The sequence below is a fragment of the Crocodylus porosus genome, unplaced genomic scaffold (genome assembly GCF_001723895.1).
Source record: "Crocodylus porosus isolate Cpor-Errol unplaced genomic scaffold, CroPor_comp1, whole genome shotgun sequence".
NCBI classification, from domain to species: Eukaryota; Metazoa; Chordata; order Crocodylia; family Crocodylidae; genus Crocodylus; species Crocodylus porosus.
Genome location: NW_017728933.1, coordinates 6,109,643 through 6,132,089, shown reverse-complemented (window position 1 = coordinate 6,132,089; position 22,447 = coordinate 6,109,643). Strand labels below are relative to the sequence as shown.

General features: G+C 48.9%; 2 long non-coding RNA genes across 2 annotated transcripts in view; both read right to left on the bottom strand.

The window, feature by feature from the left end:
- LOC109317437 overlaps positions 1-19,032 on the bottom strand; it is a 43,080-nt gene extending 24,048 nt beyond the window's left edge. The window contains exon 1 of the long non-coding RNA XR_002103049.1: positions 18,890-19,032. This is a non-coding gene — a long non-coding RNA (uncharacterized LOC109317437). The remainder of the gene's footprint in view (positions 1-18,889) is intronic.
- A 1,142-nt stretch (positions 19,033-20,174) lies between these two features.
- The window catches only part of LOC109317315, a 21,628-nt gene continuing 19,355 nt past the window's right edge, over positions 20,175-22,447 (bottom strand). Inside the window, exons 2-3 of the long non-coding RNA XR_002103023.1 lie at positions 21,679-21,843; positions 20,175-20,327 (exon numbers count right to left, since the gene is read on the bottom strand). This is a non-coding gene — a long non-coding RNA (uncharacterized LOC109317315). The remainder of the gene's footprint in view (positions 20,328-21,678; positions 21,844-22,447) is intronic.

Below are 22,447 nucleotides of genomic sequence, written 5' to 3'. Positions count from 1 at the left end.
ACTTCACGGTCAGGGCGGCTAGGAACTGGGACCAACTTCCAAGAGAAGTGGTGCAGGCTCCTACCCTGGGGGTCTTTAGGGGTCTTTAAGAGGAGGCTGGATGTACACCTTGCTGAAGTCGTTTGACCCCAGTACTCTTTCCTGCCATGGCAGGGGGTCGGACTTGAACTGCTCTGCTCGAATGATCTGCTCAGGTCCCTTCTGACCCAACCAACTGTGAAATTATGCTTCCTGCATACAGAGATCAGTGTAAACTCTAGGTCCTACTTCAGGTCCAATTCAAAGAGGGAAGGATCAAGTGGGAGGCGATAAACAAGGTCCCTCCGAGTGCAAGGAAAACAAAACGGGAGTCAGAATACACTCTGAGAAACACTATGTACATCATTTAATGCAGTATTTGAGCATATTCAGACACCGGGCATAGGAACCTGGAAGAACAGAATGAATTGACTCTTGTGTTGTTCCTCACGTCTGGGATGATTTAGACTGGGGCAATCCTGCCTTCAGAAGAGGACTTCTAAAGGTCTCTCGTGGCCCTATTTTTTCTGCAATTCCCAAATGTAATTTTCCCCATAAGCAAACAGCTCATGAACAAGTCCTTGATGGGCACTTACTTATGCATCACAAAAGAGTCCACCAAAACCAGGATCAACACATGAATGATATACAAGCAGCGAAGAAAGTTAAATTCACAGTGACACTCACAACAAATAGCTCAACTGCTTCTAGTTACTAATAATACTGCTCACTGATTTTATAAAGGCACCCCTACAGGCATTCAATTAAATGATCTAGGAGATGGTGGGACTGTTTCTCAAGGGAAGCAGGGGATGAAAACTCCATCTTCTCAATCACCGAAAACATCACTGACAAACTCTAGGGAGCAGCCTTGCATTGGCCAGAGGGGAAGAGATGTCACCATCTAATTGGTGTTTATTCCTTACCATCATTAATTTCTGTGATAGGACCTGAAAGTTCCAGCTAAATCTTGGAGTCAAGACAGATGCATCATCATCCTTCTTCCTGTGGTTATTATCACTTTAGCAATTGCAAGGCCCCATCTCACCTGTGCTCCTAGTGAAATACAATCCCTGCCTCAGCTAGATTCCCGTCTGCGAGTGAAAGGCAGGAAGGATGGTCGGGATTATAGATGGGGACGTACAGAGAAACGATTGGCCAGGTTGCCAGGAGCGCTCAGCCTGCACCGAGAGAACAGGGTGCTGTGGCGCCTTCGCGAACACCCTCATCATAAGAGCCTCTCATCCGACATCGCACTGGATTTCCGAGCAGCTTCGCTTTGCCTGTATTTCCCACTTGCTTTGATAGATACGATAGCATGGGGTGCAAGTGCCCTCCGGCATGTACTCAGATTGCTGAAATCCTGGCCGCTTCTCCTTCCTGGCTATTGTGACGCATGCTGGCTAGATTAAAGGCTGGAATTAAACCGTACCTTCACCTGTAGTGCAGGCTTGTCCTTAATGCACTGCTTTAGCACCTGGCCTCAACCTGGCTATGGCAAGGAGGTGAATCAGCAGGCAGATGCAATAGAGGAGCTCTCTCTTGGCTGACAGCTCACGGAAAAAAGAAATCTCCCAAGTGCGATGATATGTCACAACCTGTCAAGGATCAGCTTGACATTCCCAATTCAGGATTAGGGAGCTGTGCTGATGTGACACTAGGCATCAGCTGTCTATAAGGTATCAAAACCTCTGGCAGAGGCAGAAGTTAATGCTCAAGAAGGCTGTTAATGCTCAAGTGGCTGTGCGCAGTTCTGTAGGTCTCCTTCATAGAAAAGATAAAGGGAGGAATAGATCGAGAAACTACTGGTGTGCATTTATTACAAGGGTGAGCCAGGCTCCAGAAATGCAGCCGATTTAAGACAGCACTTCTACGGCAGCACCGTTCAAGAGATTCGCAAGCTTAGAGAGAGGCAAACTCTGCGTTCAAAGCTCAGGTGGCAAAGGAGAGCTAGGTCCCATGCAGCACATCTCAATTGCAATGTGTTCACGCATGCACGTGTTGAAACACCCGGGGGAGGGACAGCCAACACCTAGTTCAAACAAGAGGCAATGGAGAAATAAAAAGCAGGGTGGGGAAAAGCCCACAACAGCCTGCATACAAGACACTAGAGGCACCAGTTCATGAAGGAGACAGACCAGCAGAAGCTACAAAATGGCAATCCAAATTGGGGACAGCAGGGAGGTCATGTAAAGCTGAGACATGTCTATGAAATAAAATTGCTGGGCTGAAATAAAGCACGTGAGACTGAGCTAAGTTCTTACATATGCCATTGTGAACGTGCAGTAGCCTCACTGACTTTGGTGCGTGCACTCTTGCCCTATAGCAGCCTTGCTCTTCCCATGTCCGCTCCCTGTCTCAAGCTCTGCCCGTGGCCCCAAGCCTACCCTACAGCACCTCCAGCCCTGGGACCTCCACCCTAGATGCCTATAAGCCCATCACAGCTTTTGTAGTGCTGATGTGCAGCATTTGAAAACTTAAATCAAACATGCGGGGAGCCAACTGAGTAGACCTGGGATCCCAGAGGGGGCCTGGATCAAACCTAATTACTCTTAAAATAACTTCTAATCATCTCTCCCTCTCCACTCCCTACAGCCTCTCTTGCTTGTACAACCACAGAGCTGAAAAGGAACAAACACATGCAAAACAAATTATTAAAAAAACCCCCCAAACACAAAGCATCTCAGAGTGCCTCTTCGAGGGGCTGGCCTGCCTCGTGCCTCTTGCCCCCGGCGTTTCTGGCAGCCCCAAGAGAGAATTCGTCCTCCCTTCGTGCCTTATCTTCAGACTCAGACTAGCTGCTTTGGCTGTGACGCACGTGGTGTCTCTAATCCCGTCTCATTCAGCGTGCCTGAAACTGAGCTGAAGACATGGTGGCGATGGAGGCGGTGGCGCTGCGACTTCATGCCCCACCCTCCCTTCTTCCCCATCCAGGCCCGGGAACTTGCATAGCTATGAGGGGGCTGAAAGCCACAGGGAACTTGGCAGTCGCTTGCCTGCAGCAAGTTATATACTGCAGCTTCAGGGGGAAGACATCTTTGGTGCCTTCAGGCACCACCCTCAGACAGATCTGCTCTCCTGGCTTGGTTCCCACCTCTCAAAGACACATGGTGCCGCCGTCTGTGCCCAACAAGAGGGGCACTGCACCTGCTCCAAGGGAAATCCTGGCCTGGATCCCTGCTGCTTTCCCTCCTGCTTCAGCGTGACACAGAGACAACCCAGAAGACGTCTGGCTTAGGCACATGCCTGCCTGCTTTTCTCGTTCTCCCCCTTCCTTTCAAGCCTGGATCTCACGTGGTTACTGGGAATATTTTAAAAGTGGACTCGGCGCACCTGAACGCTGTTAACCCGAGAGGCATGGAGGCTGCAATCCACTGCGAGGCCAGCGCAGCCAAGCATGGTTTCACCAAACTGCTGCCCAGTTGGAAAGAAACAAGGGATCCATCCCAAGCCTGCAATGCCTCTCTCTTGCCCTTGCTCTCTGCCTCTAAGGAGATGCCGTCACCCCCCACCCCAGGAAGTGCCTGGGGGTTGGATGCTTTGTCAGGAAGAGGAAGAACGATCCTGATTCACTTGGCCCTGGAGCAGATTTTTATTCCCCATTTTTCAGGTTGGCGCCCGGACTGAGAACAAATCCCTTGTTTGCCCAGCTCAAATGGCAAGCAGCAGGGTGGGTACATAGACCCTGGGGAGCACAGCCAGGGCCTTGTCACCACACAGCCCACATCAGGAAGGTTATTTATGCCGACCCACGCAGCCTGGCCACAAATGCTCCTCGTTTCATAGCATGCCCACTCCATTAGGGTTAAAAAAAAACGAAAGAAAAAAAAAAATCAATCAGGAGCTTTTTCTTTGCTATTTTTTCCTCCAGTGGCAGCAAGCCTCTGCCAAGCTCAGCACACGCATCCCTGCCCAGCCAGCATACCTGCTCCCCCCGGGGCAGCCCCAAGCAGTCAGATATCATCGTTCTCCCTGCCGGGACCTTTTTGGCAGAGGCTTCCCAAACTCAGGCACTGCCTAGCCTAGTCCCCCTGCCCCAGCACAGGCTACAGCCATCCTGGCTTGCCCTTGCACCCTCGGTACCGCCCAGAGGTGCACTTGTGGCGCAGCTCTTCATTTGCTCGCTGGGGCACGTCACGCGGCAGTGGTGCCGGGCCACGCGGGAGCACTCTGATGAATGCCACAACACGGTATGTAAAACACAACTTTAGCACAAAACCTGGCTGGGCGCGTTCACTCAATTACCTCCGAATTATAATTATGCTGGCCTTTCGTATCCCCGTGTCTGAGTAATTACAGCCAGCTTACTGCCTTCAGTCATCCTCTGATATTAACTTTTAATCACCTTGCCTTTGTTCTGGGGAAGGGACGGCCGAGGCTCCCAGGAAGCCAGCGCCTCTTCCAGGGATCATAGATCTGTCAGTATTTTGCTTCCCTTGCACTTTAATAAGCGCTGGATACTTTTGGGGCTTCACGGCTAGGGGGTGCCACGCCTTCCCCTTCCAGGGCTGGCTTTTTTTTTTTTTTTTTTCTCTGTTTTTTTGCACCAGTCCTGGAAGCACTGCAATACCAGGTCAATGCATGGAGTGGATGGAGCAAGCTCCAATTCCACCAACCAATACCAAAAAAAGGCAGCTCTGGACGTAGCACTAGTGCAATACAGACCCCGTGCTATTCGCACATCCTGAAAGAAAGCACTGCTTCTTTGATTACCCCCTTCGCTGGGATGGGTGAGCTAGATCCTGACTTCAGCATTGGGAGACGGAGGTTCTGGCCTGTGCTCTGCCACTGACCTGCCCTGTGACCTTGGGCAAGTTTCTCCCCCTTGGGGTCTCCCGTCTGTAGAGGCTGTATGACCTTTGGGGGCACAGGCACCCTGTCTACATGTTCTTATGAAGCCAATGGGGCCCCTCGTGAAGTTGGACCCTCTAAGCCTGACTGAAATACAGACAGTGGCAACTCTCCGCTCAATGCAATTACCTGAAAAGCCCAGAGGAGTCAATGGCAAAGCTTGCCGCATGCCTGCTAGCCAGATTGAGTAGCTGAAATGCCAGCCTCTGCCCACCAGACAGCATTATTATGGGGATCAGCATGGAAACGATAACACCAGAGGACTGGAGCGCAAATGCAACACATGAAATTAACAGCGGGGACAGAGGGAGAAGGGGGGGCGGAAAAAGTCAGATAGTGTTAAATATTTCCCCTAGAGAACTGATTTCAAAGACCGTTTTAATTAACTGTGCATTTCACTGAAACTTAGCAGCAGAGTTATTGTACGTTAAATAAATACCAGTTGATTATTAAGAACGTATTTACTGAGCCTTAACTAGAGTGGGTCAGCGACGCAGGCTCCTGCTCCGTACATTTGTTTCAGAGTAATCAGTTATTTACTTAACATATAATAATTGCCTCGTCGAATCTGAACAAACGCCTCTAATAGTGATTTACATTAAACAAATCCTGACTATTAATTACAGAGGCACATTGGGTGTTTCCGGGGGGGGGGCTGGTGGCCACGAAGGAATGTATGCCTTCTCGTCTGGGGGGAGGAGGGAAATCCCAAGCCCTGTATTTCTGTGAAATGTCAATTATGGCAGATTTAAAGACCTCCTTCCTGCATGGCTCCCATTTCTTTCAGTAGCGGAGCAGGGAGAGGAATAGAAATGGAGCAACGCTAGTTTTATTACTTCTGTTTGAGCAGCGGAGGACTGTTCTGGCGGAGAGATGCCCATGAAGATGAATTTGTGCAAAGTGACAGTGCCACCCAATGGCTGGCCATCACCCACAGAGGCCCCCGGGATATAAGCATATCCCATCCTCTCTTCCTCCCAGTGCTGGGAGGTTTTGCTTTACATTTCCTGGCTTGGTTTGTTACTGGAGTAACCAGGAGGAGCTGAAACAGGAGGGAGAAGTGATTAAGCCAAACAGACCAAGGGAAAAGAAAGGTTTGCTTCCCCTCCTTCCCCCTTAAGGAAAAGTTGTCTTTGCTGTGCATATTTATCAGAGCAGTAATAAATGAGGGTCCAGGCTTTTTCCCCGATGATTGATGGACACAGGGATTAGTTTAAGCACAAAACGAAGCTAAGTGGTCTGGCTCGGACCACACCACATTCATCAAGTCGACAGGCAGAGAACGGAACCTATTTCCTACTTTGCAGGGAACTTTCTTTTTAAGAAAAATGTGTTGTTGTTTCTTTGCTTTTTTTATGAAGCAGATATGCATGCACATGTACAGACGTGCACGGACACACGCGCGCGTGCGCGCAAACCAAGGCTGTGGTTTATGACATATGCATGTGTAACACTGTAACTAGGCCAGAGACTAAGTTAACACGATCATTTTCTCTTCAGGACTGCTCCATCTGGTCTCCCACTCTCCCCACAAAAGAAGCTAGATGTTTTAAGGGGAGCAACTTTTTTCCAAGGGCCCAAATAATGGATTTACTCATGCCATATCATAAGGGAAAACTGCTTCGAGGGTCTACATTCGTTTCTCCCCCTATAGCTTCTGCAAAATCAGAAGGGGGACAACATGCATGAAACACCCTCCCCCCCCGGCCCCCTCGCCTCCATCCCCGTCTCATCGACTCCTTCCCCTGGCTGACCCAGTCACTACATCTCCCAGGAAAGACCCCAGAAATCACAGAGAGGCCTCTGCAGACTGTAGAGCCACAGAGGATGCTGAGCCCCATCTCCCACATGGAAGTCGTGATTCCCAGACACGGAGGTTTTCCTCCAACAGTGGAGACATAGAAAGCAGGATCTGGCCCTCGGGGAGGTACTCCGGGGCATGCCCAGGTGCAATCCTGCTGGTGCAATGGCATAAACCAAGAAAGAAAAACCAACCAAAAGAAGCCCAGATCCTAAATGCTAGCAGGGAGGGTGGCAGAAAACAAGATCCAGATTTTGTGGCTCTCAGCCGCCTCCTCTTAAAAAGTAAATTCATGGCTCCTGTCTGCCGGGGCCATCATTTCACAAGGTTTATGTACAAACCGCATGCAAGGAGACTGGAAACATAAAATTATATAAGGCAGTTAATTGAAAAACTGCCTGTGCCACGTGCAATAATTGACATTAAGTGTTGTTGGGAGCAGGAAATCACTCAGTATTAAACAGGCACGATGGTACTCTATAGGCACTAAATAGCTTGGGGCCTGATCCAACGCCCATTGAAACCAGTAGGAGGTGGTCCAGTGACTTTGGTAAAATTTGGATCAGGCTCCCAGCGCATGGAAAATGAAAGTCCCATTAAGCAGGACTTGCCATTAAGCATGTTGATAGTAAGCAAGCTCTGCTGTGTACTATGAAGGGGATAATCAAGCTGCCCCAATCAGGGGGAAGAGATTCACAAGTCTGAGGAGTGTTTTAAATCTTGACAAGGGAAGGCAGCTAAAAGAAGCTTTATAAATCCATGCAAAAAGATCTTCCTGAAAGGGTAATGGGGAAAAATACTGCCCCACACTCAGATGCTGCCTGTGCTTCTACTCTCTGGCTGGAGATACAAGAGACATTCCCCTGCTCCATTGCTACATCCTCCTAATAAAAGCAGCCCGGCGACTGAGTGACTGCATCGAACCGCTTCACTTTCTGGCACTGCCACAGGTCCTGCACAAGATCACAGATGCACTGGGCAAAAGGTGGCATCTTCTCCAAAGAGCCTGCAGTCCGAAGAGACTTTCTGAGCAGAGACAGAAAGGGAAATGACCCGCCCAAGGTTATACACACCCGGTCAGCAGCAGAGCTGAGAATGGCCCCTGGATTCCCACGCCAGCCACCCATCCATCACGACAGCAAGCCGAACGCTGACATGGAGCCAACTCCCATGCAGGGCACTATGGGTGAGGAGCTGCATCTTAGCTCAGAGGGACAGGAGCTGCCTGGGGCGAGCATAGAGCTGGAAAGCTAAAAACCCTAACCTGGATTTTATACCCTGGAGCAGGGATGTCCCCAGCCAGCGCTCTGCAGAGGTGCTCTGCCTATGCTGGTGATGGATTTAGCGGTCTCTTGGCAAAAATGTATGCTACTGCCCAGACCTTCAGCAGGGATCCCCAAGGCTTTTTTTCCCCCACCAGCTACCTTCCCAAAGATACAGGCTGAGATCCTCCACGCTGCCGAGGGTAATAATTAGTCATCTTGAAAGCCGCAACCTTGGACTTCCCTTGTCCCTGCACAGATCTCCGGTGCCTTTCTCTGCTGGAGAGCTCTTTGAAGAGCATTTCACCTGGATTAAAGAGTCTGGCTGGCCTCAAACCCTGCACAGAACGTGTAGGCAAATGAAAGTAGCAAGATACCAGCTTTACCCAAAGAACCTGGGCAGCTCTGCGATGCACCAACCATAAAGCAGACTCAGCTTTTTGGTACGGGCAAGTCCGACCGGCCAGCTCCAAGCATCGGACTGCTCTCCCTCCCAGAGTTGGGTGAAGAATGTAAGCATCCCAAATTCCCACTCTTTTGTCTTAATGACTAGACAACACCTCCTCTTGGACTCTACGATCAATTTTTATCGGCTACAACTAAGGACTAAGAAAATTTGGAAGCCCCATCCCGAGAAGCCAAGCTCTTAATGGGCCATTTACGTCATCCATAACCCTATTAGTAACATCAAGCCACTGTAATTTATAGACAATCTTCTAAGGAGAACTATCAATATATTTATTTTCCTACTGATATATAGCTAAGTCGTGCATGAAGTTTATTAAGCTGTGCCAATTTTCCATCAGGGCTGAGATCTATGGGTTTTTACCATATGAATATTTGGCTCCATCTCAAAACAGAAAATCATTTAAAAAAATATAACACAAGAAGCATTTTAGTCCTTTAAAATGCCCATAAGCATGTGATAGAAGCTCTCATCGTCTGGATGTGATGGCTAAATTCCTACAATCAGTCAGTCAGAGATAACTGGCTTATTTAGGGCACATTTCACCATGGACCTCCTTGAGAAAAGTATGACTTTTAATACCTGCCGTGTTGGGTTTCGGTTAATATTTAATGTTGCTTCATACTTTCCATGGGCGAGTATCATTACTGCCATTTTTCAAGTGAGAAACAGAGGAGAGGAGAAACTTCCCAAGGACATGGAAAGGGAAAACAGCAGAGCTGGGGCACAGAAGTCTTGCTGCCCCTTCACCCCCTTCCCTAGAGTCAAACACAGAAGCCAGGAGTCCCAGCCCCTCTCTGTTAAGCAGAGTCATCCTTGCAGGGTGAAGAGGTATCCTGCTCCACATATCTGCACATGGATTTCCTTCCTAATGCCTGTCAGGCTCAATGCTGGTCAGAGAGAGGAGCACGCAGTCCAGGGATGCAGGAGGTGTGCACTATCCTCCCTCTGCACCCACAAAGAGCCTTATGACTTGCTCCGCTGAGCCCTTAAAACAGCATGAACCCCAGAGGCAGCCTCAGAAGTTAAAACCCCTCCGGGAGAGTGGTCCATGCCTCTGAGGAATAGCCAGGGCTGCCAAGGGCACCGAAATGCCCCAGAAGCCAAATGTTCTGCATGTTTCTTAGTGATGCCCCAGGCACCATGAGGGTCCCCAGGGAACCAGGAGGCTGGAGCAGCAGTACGTCCTATTCTGCAGGAGGGACAGGACCCTGTGCAATGCATCCCCTTCCAGGCACTTGGCTAGAAAACAGATCACAGAAAGGTGATCCACGGAAAGCAACGTGAGCATGACCTGCTGCACAGCGTGACCCAACGCCACATGAAAATCTTTCCATTGGCCCTGGCAGACACTGGATCAGGCCCCTAGATGCAACTGTCCGTGGGCCAAAGAAACAGCACAGCAGAGCCTACTGATTCTTGCCCAGGTGGAACAACCTTTGCAAATGAGGAAGCAAGTGAATAAAGGGCCAGGATAACGCCTTCCAACCTGATCCCCGCTCATTTATTTTGGCAACGGTAGTTTAGCGTTAAATATTCATAAGGCTTCCTAACGTACAAGTAAATGTACTGTAGTACATTCCACAAAGATGATGAGGTCTCGGAGATCTTGCTGCAAACAACACCGTCTCTCCACTGCTAAATCTTTGATGAGAAGCGGGGAGAGGGTAGAAGAGAAAGTGCGTGTGCGTGCGTGCAAAAGCATGTGCGTGTACGCTGGCTTTGGAAACGTTGGATTTCTGCTGGGGAAAAACATATGCACACACAGAAAGGAGACGTTTCTAAAGCTCCTATGGGGTTTAGGAGCCCAAGTCTCATTGGCGCCAAAATGTGCACTGTGGATCCTGTTTTCATGCACGCCAGTGAAAGGGAGGCGTTAGTCAATTCCAAGCAGCCGAGTTACTCTGGTGTGAAGCTGACAAAAGTGAGAGGACAATCAGTCTTGGAAACCAGCTGAGCAATCTGTGCACGACTGCCTGCAGTAATACACAGCCAAATGCCCGACTTGGCTCTATGGGGATCGTTTAGTTGGGAATGATCCTGCCTCAAGCAGGGGTTGCACCAGGTGACCTTGGGAGGTCCCTTCCAGCCCTCCTTTCCTAAAATCCTATGCAAATCTCCCCTGGGGGAAATAAAGCAATGTTTTCCTCGTATGCAGAGTTACAGGGAACACTCGCCGTAGTTCCTGGTCACTCTTAAGTTCTTCATTTCAATCCACATTGCGAGCCTCTGCCCTCCCACCCATTGTTTCAGCTGTTTCTCCATCCAGACCTTGCTGTCCCTCTCCTAGGGGGCTTCTACGTCCCTCCCATCCTAGCCACATCCCTGTTGTGCCAGTCCTGCCTCTCCCATACACAGCTCTGGTGCTGCTCCTCATCCTCCATCATTTCCACACACCCATCTTCGCTCTGACTTGCCATTTCCCGCTTGCCACCTCCATCCTGATTGCCGACTAATTGCACGATGGTACGTTGATGCACCCGGCGCCTTCCACTAGGGTCTGCTTATGCAAGACCCTCATTCATTTCACTTGTGACCAAAACCTCAGATGCAAACCCAGGTCTCCAGGCCTGGTCTGGGCCTCCCTGTCCTCAGGCCTGCAGTCCTCAGCTTGTGGACCCGCACGTACTGCAGGAAGGACAGCCTTAGCTGCTCTCAGCAGGCAGCCAGGGGAGGGCGGAGGCATTATTTAATCAAGGACTATTTAAACTGCAGGGCGGACTTCATTTACCATTACAGCGTGACATAAAAGTTTAAAGGCTTTAAAAAAAAAAAAAAAAATCCATGATCCAGTTTTACGCCCCTTCAAGTTCTCCTAATAAATCTGCACAAAGGAATTTATCATCTCATGGTAAATGTGTCGCTTCCCCACTGGCTCTTGAAAACGCCCAGGAGGGCCCTGCATAAATCCCATGCTCCAGCTTCATTTCAGGCCCTGCAGCCATATCTCTGAGTGCTGACACACCCCTGCTGAGAAGTCACTGTCAGCCTTCCTCCTGCCCCTGCTGAAAGGAGCGCTTGTTCTGTATATGCGGGAACAGCCCCCTGCTGCAAGAAATAGCACAGCAACACAGCCAGACCTCCGGGAAGAGAGATGGGGCTTGTCTGTCCTCAGGCATCCCAGTGCAGGGCATGTTCCCCAGAAAAGCTGTGACGGAGGATGCCAAGGGAGCGCATACTGTCTGCAGCCCTCCGTTCCCAGCAGCTTCACCTCTTTGGCTCCAAACATGCGAGCGCAATGGCAAAGCCAGCAGGATCGGAGAAGCGTGGTCTCTGGGGCCGTTGGGCAAAAGTCCACCCGTCGACCTGACAGCAACTAGCAGGGCCCATCATCAGCATGGGTACATACAACAAATCCCCATCTCCAGCAGGAGCTGGGCAGATAATGCACCAGTCCTTCTTCCCCGATTGCACATGTACCCCAGGGCAATCCAACAGGCCTCGTCTAATTATTTCCCCTTGACAAGAACAAGCCCCAGACCCTTCTTTGCCTGACCCGCTGTCTTGTGTTTAGTTTAGTTACGGGGCAAGTGTTTGTGGGCAGGGAACAGGCCTCTGTAGGCCTGACGCCCGCTCAGAGGTCAGTGCAGACTCCCCTTTGACTTGGACAGTCTTTTGGATCAGATCCAAAATACCCCAAGTACAGTCAGAATTTGCTAACAGCTGACTCAATAACAATAATATCATCCTACCGGGCCCTTCTGCTATCAGAGGGATCTGATTATTAGAAGCCAAATGAAAATGCTTTACAAGCTTTGGGCTCAGATGCTCCCTGAGAGGCAGAAGCAACATCCAGGGAGAGCCAGGACTCCTGGGCTCTATTTCTACCAGTTGAACAGATGCATTGGAAGCTGAGTCACTTCTCTGTAGCTTGGCTTCCCAATCGGTAGCAACAGCTACACCCTTGCTTGGGAAGCAGAAGGCACAGGAGACGTTTGTGCATGGTATTTGTAACCGGTGATATCAGATGTCAGAGAAGAATGCAGTCTGATTAATCATGAGTGAGAAGTGGGGAAAATGAGGTATAGAGGCAAAAAGTGATTTGAACTTCATCGCCCAAATGAGTTCAAAGCACAGCCCCAGTTTAACCACAAGGCCAGGAGTGTCTCTCTCTGACTCTGTCTCCATTGATGCGCACATGGTTCCTGAGCAGCACCATTTCCCACGCAATTCGGTGGCTCTGTAATTACTCTAAAATTAAAAGCACGCAAGCCTGTTGCTTCGAGGATCTGGAAACAGACCCCAGGAGTCCCAGCTCCCAGTCCTTTGACTCGACACTTTCCCTCCCCTTCTCGCATCAAGCACGCCTGGCTGACAACACCGGGCGGCCGTGGCAGGAGGAATTAGTGCAGCCCAGCTGAACAGCTGGCACCTAGTGCACAAATTAAACACCCATGTGCAAAATGCTGCGGGGAGCGCGCTGGCTCTTCTCCTGCCTCCTGTTCCTCTCGTCACTCCTGTTGCACACAGTCAACAGCCTTCAAATATTTAAGCTCTTGAACACCAGGCCCCTATTCCTTTCCTCCAGGCCCACATGCTGCTCTCAGCCATGGAGGCCGGTGGACCACAACGCGCCTTTCTTCCCGCGCCTCTTGCCGAGGGCCTGACATGACTGCGTAATCACCAAGTGAAGACACGGGCTATTTTGGAGGGGAAGTAAAAACGCATCTATAATTAATGATCCTCCAAGAAGGCATGGCCCCTTGCTAATGTAGCAATTTGGTGAAACATAATTTATGAGACTACGAGCTTAATCATCGATAAGATCCTGAGTCAGACGCGTGGGGAAGGAGGGAGAGGGGAGTTGCCTGCTGTGATTGTGCATTCAGACGACGCCTGTAACATCCAAAGCTTTTTGGCAGGAACACAACCCCTCACAAGATGAATGGAGATAACTAACTGCACCATGGCTGATTTACAGGGAGAGGCTAGGAAAGGGACACTCGCCGGTTGGCATCTATTAACAGAAGCCTTTTCTGCAGGTGTAATTATACTAATGAGTAGGCAGGTGCAATATCTGAGAGGCACCAGCCTTAAGGGCTCAGACCAGCCAATTTAAATCAGCACCCAGCCTCACCTGGAAAGGGATTTCCAGAATCCCACTGACTTTAACTGAAACCCGGAAATAGGTTCGCAGTGTTTCATTCATGGAAAAATACCCCTTTTGCCCCTCAAAAAAACTCCTTTTCTCACAAAAGGTACCAGCATCTAAATTTTCCACTTGATTACAGAGCTTTTCTTGCAGTAATTTATCTGTATCACTTTAGGCGCATTTCATTCACTGAAAAATGTCAGATTTCTACCAAAAAGACATAGCTTTGGGACAACTAACGTTTTCTAAAAGGGGATAAAATTGTTGATTATAATATTGAGGAAAACTGCAAAAAATGAGAAAAGGAACAGAGCTGGTTGAAAGTTTTCCATCTTTTTTTTTTTTTCTTTTTCAAGCAGAAAATGATTCTTTTAGCTAGACTGTGGCTTCCATAGTAAACGCCTATTTTCAGTGACAACAGAAAAATTGGAAATCTATCAGCTTTCAACTGCTGAAACCTTAAAAAGGGTCACATTTGGCAGATGAAAGCTGAAAAAAAAAAATCAGATGACTGAATACACATTTTCAACAAAACAAACCTTTCTGCTTGACTTGCTAAAATTGTTCAGTTTTCCATCACTGAAAAATAAAATTGAGGGTTTTTTGGTGATTGGGGGGGGAAGGAGGGGGCGGGTTAATGGTTTTCATCCATCAAAATGTTACTTTGCTTTTCAGTCTTCCTGGTTTGCAACAGAAACCTCTGAAAACTGCTGAAAATTTTCTGCAAAAAATCTGAATTTTTAATGGAAAAAAAAACATTTTCCTGCCCATATTTACAAGAATGCCCATTTCAAATCCATGGAATAGGAATAACCTAGAAATTTCTGTAACTTTTGGGAAATCAGTTCCCATTTCTTTTCTTTTCTTTTTTTTTTTTTAAATCTGTTTTAGCCCAAAGTGGCTAAGCACTCTTGAAAAGCAGGCCAAAGGTATGAGGCACCATGCTCTTGCCAAAACTGTCAGAAACATTTTCCCTATGTGTAGATAACAGGGACAGTGTGTTCATAAAAGCCATTAGGAGTTAAATGAGCCCCGCTCCATTATTTTTTTTTGTCTTTCAGCATCATGTAGGGACCCTAAACCAGATCTCCATGAAGTTAGGAACTGGCTTTACCATGATATTTTCCAGGTCTGCAATGCATAGCACACCCATTCTGCAAAAAGCTTACCTAGCACCTTTCCCAATGATACAGTTAGTCCAATAAACGGCATCACAGAAAAACCCTTGCTTCTCACGCATTTCCAGAACTGTCACAGCTACAAAGACACTCCAGCGATATGGTTTATATGCAGACACGTTCCCTAACATGATTCGCTTTGGGTGCAACACAGCAGGGGGCCGGACCCGATGATCTTGCAAGGCCCCTTCCAGCCCTGATGTCTATGAAATCTATGAAATCTTTGCTCTTCCTGCTGCACATGAAAACACAGAATATCTTTCTTGACATGATTAGGACCCGACGTTGGATGAGCTGGCATGTACAACCCACCTTATGCATTGAATCGTAACCGCCTGAGCAAGAATCATAAGCCTGATACCAAAGAGCTAGCGATGATTGTCCTTTCAGCCTAACTGGTGTCCTAACTGGGGTTGGGGCGGAGATGCTTGCAATTTACCTCTGTCACTAAGACAGTTCATTTTAAGTGAGCATAAGACCACAGGACCCCTGGGCAGCCTTGGACTTTGTACAGCCCTTTTGCCTGTGGATTTCAAAGCTCTTTCTACAGGATAAGCCATGAATCCTGGCCCTGGTGTGGCAGCACGAGGAGGCGAGCTGACTTCTGGCCCCTGCACGCCCTGCTGCTACTCTCCATGATCAGCCTGATGCTTATCACTCATCTCTGGGAAAGAACATTAGTGGTGTTGAAACAAGAGGGACTGCCTGCCCATCCCTACCCCTCAGTGCTGAGCCAGAGGGAGTCGCTCCCTATCCTCCTGATCAGCCAAAGCCCCCGCAGGCACTGGCTCAACACTCCTTTAAATTGTGCTACAGTCTGATAAGCATTTGTGAGCCTTTAAAATGATAATTGCACAGTACGGGGTAAAGCATAACAGTGGTGCTGTGAATATTCATGAGCTGGGGACCAGCAATGTTACTGCTTTCAAAGGGAAGCCAATGGCACACCTCTGATAGCAGTCGCAGCAGGAACCAAACAAGCCAAAGCGGCATCTCCTCCCCAAAGCATGTTGGGAAATATTATTATTGCGGAGTCATTAATTTGTGTTTTTGTTCCCTATTAGCGCTGCCTGATCTCCTCGTTAGCATTGCTACTCCCAGGGCTTACGGTGCAGAGAAACCGAATCCTGGCAAACATCGTCAGGGCTGGCCGTGAAAAGATATGCGAGAGCCTGGGAAGCAGCGGGGCCGCCTGCTCATCACCTGTGCAGCGCAACCTGTAAATATCAGGGCAATCTCTATTCATGTCTGGGAGAAGTAGGAAAAGCCACCAACTCCTAGGTTCCAGGTGAAGGGATTAAGAGCCAGGATGCATCAGATGCCCATAGCAACTCTGCTGACTTCGGTGGCACTGATGAAAATGCACGCAAAACCAGGACGTGCCTCTTGGGCAAGGCCACCTCTGGCTGCAGGGGGCAGAGGCAAAAATAGATGCACCCTCCCTTCCTTTCACGAGAGCATCTTCCCATGAAGCAAAGCAAACCGTTCAGCACACGCTAAAAGCAGGCCACTCAGCATGGGGCAGGCAGGCCTGTTGCAGCAGCCAACCTTGCCAGGACTGTTTTCAAGGGCTATTTGCAGCTCTGACATCCATGGAGAAAAGGGGCTGTGGAATCAATTATCCTAAACCCTGCAACAAGAGCCCTCCGGGAGCCTGCAGTCAAGCGGCAGGGTTACCAAAGGGACAGCCACACGCCACGCTGGCCCAGAAGCTTGAAGAATGTATTTTAAAGATAGTTTAATTAGCCTGATTTATGTCGCTTTCCATCGATCGGGTCCCTGGCACTTCAGGAATCTATCAGAAGGAAAACGGACAGCATCGATTGGGTCCAGACCCCGCGCTGGAATAACATTGACTCGCGCTATATTTAATAAGCAAATAGCTCTGTCGTAAATATAACCAGAAAAGACACAGGGCTGGGGCGATGGCCTAGTCTGGTAGGATGCTTTGTGCACGGCTGTGCTGGGAGAGGCCTTGAGTCTGGGCTGGATCAGAGTGGTAGCCAGGGACAGTGCTCTCACCATCTCAAAGCCAGATCTCCCAAAAGCTGCACTGACATCGAGAACGCCAGCAGCACTTAAGGCAGGGAAACGGCTGTCAACAAGAGCGTGGGCTGAAATGTCAGTGCCTGCATTTGAGTGCATCCTTCCTCCACAGGAGTCCCTGTGAAATCCCAATCAAACAAGACAACCAAAGATAGTGTTTCCCCCTGCTGCTCAGTGCCAAGACAGACTTTGAAGGAGCTGGTCCCAAAAGAAAAACTGGGGGGTAAGAGGGAGAGCATTTCCCAGCCACAAAGGAGAAAGTTCCCAACTCCCATGGCAAGTCACAGCCAGCTGGGATTTTGCCTTTCCTTTAGTTTCAATGCAAGTTGGCTACCTGCCTGCCCTTTGCACCTTTCCAAAATCTCCCACCAGTTCATTTCCATTTGAAAGTCCTTCTCCAATCTCCCAACCCCAGGCTAATGAAACTGAGTCGTGTCTCATGGCACAGGCAGTCTGTTTGCTTTTCATCTGCATTTCATCTGGCTGCTGCTGTAAAACAAGACTTGGTGGTTCCTCTCATTTGTGGGGTCTCAAGCCAGTTCTGCTTTTGTTTACCATGTACTCAAGCAGCACCACCATGCCTGAGCTTTCAACAAAGCCAGGAAGTGCTGCACAATACACGGCAGATTCACTTGGTGTAAATCAACGTAGCAATATTGACTTTAGCAGAATGATGCTAATTTATACCAGCCAAGGATCAATTACTCTCTCTGTCGCTCTACTTGTCTACCCACTTTTCTTGTACGTACTCCATGGATCTTGGCAAAAAAATCCTGACAATCTGTTTTTGTATTAATTTGTATTATTACTTCCTTTTCTTTTTTTTTTTTAACCCATAATTGGTTCTGAAGCAGACGGATGCACATTTAGACTACTAGGACCGTATCACAGTGGTCTTGCACCTTGTACGGACATTTTATGTACAGCAAACTAAGTCTGGAGTTGGTATAAAAGCCTGCAGTTATACTGGCATAAGGAGCATGCAACGGGGGCCTTTTTAGGGCCCATCTACCAATGGCCCCGCCCACCTGTTCTGGGCCAACCACCTGCCTTCTTGCCTGCAGTGCCTTGTTGTTAATTAATTATCTTAATTAGGTGGGAGGCTGCCTATTTTCTTGCCTTGCTGCCAGGGGGCACTATTTGCAGCTCCGTACCTCCCCTACACCGCAACCCAAGCCTCACAGATCACAACCCTAGTTCTTACAGTCCACACTGGGCCACAGACTTCTCCAGTCAGGACCCCTCCAAGACCCCTCCATTCTGGTAGCCTACCCCACCTTCATTCAGGCTATCTAGCTCCTTGAAACTATTTCCCCCCTCGGGTGTGGTTCCCCCGGGACCTTTGGCCATACAGGCCCTGGCCTCACCTCCAAGGCCAGTTGGAAACCCCAGACCTTCATCTCTGGGTCCCCCTCATGGTGGACCCCTGACCCTTTTGACCATTCTGGTCCTGGCCCCAGCACTGACCAGTCGAGGGTACTCTCTCTATCAGGTCTCTGAGTCTCTAGTCCTACTCTATCTCCTGGGGTCTGCCCTCTGGGCCTTAGTAGCAGATGACTGAACCAGTTGTGGAGGCTGGGGTTAAGGCACCCTGACCCGCCTTTCACCGGGGTGGTTACTGGCCTGGCATTTCCTGGGGGCTCCTGCACCACTGAAAGCCCCAGCATGGCACCCACTCCCAGCAGGGCACAGTTTTAAGTCTTGCCCAGGACCAAGGAGCCTCCTAGCCATCCCCTACAGCTCCTCCCTTACCTCCAGGTTATTGCAAGCAGGGAACTGATCTGTTTATATAGGCAGCCAGGGATCTAAAATGGCTGCCTCAATCAAGCACTGGCTCAGGTCTTAAAGTGGCAGGCACCAACAGTGCCCTGCCACAGTGCATAACACCTAATACTCAGGAGACTCTTTGCTTTGCTTCCAGTCTGTGGTGCTGAACAAATTGTTTCCCTGTCCTCTTCCAGCTGTCACCTGACCTGTCTCTTTATGTCGGAAGCCGTTTGGGGCAGGGACTGCTTTTACAGTGGCAACTACAATGGGTTACTAAATTGAGTGAAGGCTGTTAGATACTATCATTTTTTTACCCACTTCATTCATGTGCATTTGATGACCCAAGGGACCAGAGAGTAGAAAATCAGAACCACACTGAATGTAACAGCAGTTGGGAGTTCTCATTACCTGCTGTGAAGAATTAAACATTTTGCTGGATTGGACCCTCAAAATGGTTCCCCAGGGGGCTTCAGGGTGCAGGGCACATTGGCCACAAACCAGCAGGAAAAAAGGAAGGCCAGTTCAGCTGGATTCAATGCCAGGAACTTGGCCTCATCCGGGGAGATAAGAAAATGATTAAGGATGTATGCCCTCCAAGACAGCAGCAGGCATTCAGCCTTTGCCCAGGCTCCAATCACATTCCTCAGCACAGAGGTTGTTGGAGGGGTTTTTTTTTCCTCCCAGTTCTAATAAAAATTAAGTGAAACAAAATGAAAGCAAAAATCTTGCAAGGCAAGAACAGAGCAGGCAATTAGCTTGTGCCTCTTCAAAAATTATTCACTAATTGTGCAAAGAGTTGTGTGCACAAATCGGACTAATAAACTAGATTTAATTTAATGCTGGAAAGTGAGCAAGCAGGGAACAAGGAGGCAGGATGGAGCTGAAGTGCTAATAGGCTCCGCTGGTGCCTTGACTCAGCCCTCTGGAAAGTACTTCTCAGCAAATGCGAAAATGCATCAATTGACATTAGGGACTGCGTTCTGTATGAATTACCCAGGATTGTACAACCACTTGCTTTCCCAGGGAAGTGACCAGAGCCATTATGGGTACTGCTATTATCAGAGCTGGAGAGCCATGGGGGTACATGGGGCTTAACATGGAGAAGGCAAGAGCTTTGGCGCACAATGCTGTGGGATCTTCTCTATCAAAACCAGCACTCACACTTCAATAGAGAAGTTTTGTGCCACTAGTGGAGACAGCACCCATGGCATTTTGCTGCTATGACCTATATTAGCATCTGTACCTTTTCTGAAACACAAACACTAGTTTGGCTAGGATTGATGAGACCCTACTGGAAATACACATGGTCCTTTAAATGTAGGCATGAAAATCCAGTTCAGAGTCCTCTGGCTCAAAAGCCCATTAAAGCCCCTGATGATCCCAGGGACAGAAATAACCAATTGACATCTATCTTCATCTAGTAGCCTTCACCAGTTGATCTCAAACCCCTTTGCAGAAGAGGGGAGTATCATTACCCCTTGGGCAACTGAGGCGCAGAGCAATAATGTGAACTACCCAAGGTCACCCAACATGCAATGAAAGGGCTGGGATGAGGCTCCCCATTGCCTGTGCCCCTGTAAACTGCTCTGTGGACTAGTTCACACTGGATGCATCGTACAGAACAGAACGGAGAAGGTAGGGCAGAGGTAAGCATGAGGCCTGTACATGCACATGTTCAACTTCTTACCTGTTGATCCCAAAGGCTGGGAATCATCATCGTCGGGTCTCTCACTGCATCACCTTCTAGATCCGAGGATCCCCTCTCTTTCCAGCCTCCTTTTCATCCATCTTCCAAAGCCCCTCACTCCACAGTGGGTTCCACAACTCCCAGCTTAATGTCTCCTGCCTAAAATGCATAGACATCCATGTAATGTTAATTATGCTCCCACAGTCCTGCCACAATCTGCTCTGGGGTCAGTGACAAACCCTGCCTAGATGCGTGACTGGAGCTGGTCTCCTCCTTGGTTGTTCTCACACCCTGGTTTGGAACAAGAACAGAAAGCTGGACCCCAAGAGAGAAAATCCCAAATCCCTCTATATCTGGGTTTTCATCAGATGGTTGCTCCAACAGGATTTTATTTATCAAGCCTTCCCACTTTCATCCTTTGTTTTAAATCCTCAGGTATCTGTGGTTGCCCAGACTTGAGGACAGCGTACGAGACAGTGGAGAGCTCGGGCTCCGTTCTCTCTGCCCTGCCCTGCCCTGCTGGCAGTGACAGAGGTTCAGTCCTGAAGAACACAGCTATGTCTTCTTCCCAAAACATCTATGGCCCCTTCCCTTCCTCACATTCAGAACCAGCACCTTCAGTTCTTTTTCCCTCCCACAAATGAACTGACTGACGCATCTAAGGCCAACTCCATCTTTCCCCTCCATTTGCAGTAATCCCCCCATAAGCTTGACACAACAGCTCCAGTTTTGGCAGAAAAAATCACAGGTCAATCCCAGTGACAGCAATCACAAAATGGTTAATGCAGAGGTAGCATGACCCTTGGGAAAAAATGCCTCTCGCTGCATGCTGGGGCACGTGCTACGTACCACAGCAGTGATGCACACTGGCTGACACGCTTCCCTGTGCCCATCCATGCATTCATGTACATGCCAGCTCACCCACACTTGCATGCCCCTGTTCAAACCCATACACATGTGGTCTCCCACCCCTGCACACACAGACACTTGACAAGCACAAACGTTCACCCCGTCACATGTGCCCACATGTACTCTCACATGCAGACTTGAAAACCTAACCAAAGTTCCCTGCAAAAAATGCGCTGAGCATGGACAGCTGGAGATGGAGAATCTGGCAGTCATGGCAGCAACCTTGGGACTTTCCTCCTTTTACAAAGGCAAATTGTTTTTTCCATTTACCAAATAAACCTCCTTTGCCACCTTGCTCCCTGGACTGAATTCATGTGCAGCAGTATGTAGAAACTTGAAATATCTTTGTTCATAACTGACAATTGTAATCCCCGCCTCCTCTTACCCCTTAATTGGTGTCTACTGCAACACTCCAGCAAATTAAACAGGGAACACTTTGGATCTGGATATTGGGGCTCAGCAGTGGGTTAAATACATCTGGGCTGTACTGATGACATGTGCAAGGCAGGATAGAGCCTTCTTCCTTCACAGGCACTGCATGAAAATCACCTCGGTGGTGGGCATCACTTTTATTTTATTTAGTTCCTGAAGGTTAACTCACCTGGGAGTGAATTGCAGTCTCAGCCACCACAATCTTCCCCCAGCAAGAGCTGGGCACAGGGTAAAACCTGGAAGAGACTCTCGCTGCACTGGTTCCTTCTTGCTGAAGTCTTGGTCAGATACAGAGTAGGGATGTTGCTGAGTGTCTGAGAAGCCCATACACATCCTAAGCACAGTACACGCTTCATTAATGGAAAGAAATCCCCACCAGGTCTCGGCAACACAGGGCCAAAAAGAAGGAAAGAGAATGCTACATGCTCCCAGCATCTCACCAGCCTTAAAACGTGGACTCTGATTTGGCCCTAGCTGCAGTTCCCCCTGAATTCAGAAGGATGGATTTGGCCCTGGGAATGTCACCATCTGCTTCTGTTTCTGTAGCCATGCAGAACAGGAATTCACTGATCTTATAACAACTATATAAGGTACAGGCTGGATGTGTGCATCTCTGCTGACAGATCACTAACAAGGCTTTGCTGGCATAGACCTTGACAAGTCTGTTCCAGAAATGAGGCTGGAGACTTGGCTAATATTGCCAGCTGGGATAGACTTCAGAAAGGAATTCCTGAGCCACCGCTGGCACCTGAATCTCTGGTTTGTCCCATATGCAGGCAGCAGGGACGAGACCTTCTGGCTGCCAGCAGGTAGGTGAGGAAGAAATGCTAGGGTGCTTTCAGGCTGGGCATGATATAACTGGGGCTAGTCCTGCTTGGAGCAGGGAGTTGGACTAGATGGCTGGACAGACATTACACGTAAACTGGTTTAAATGATCA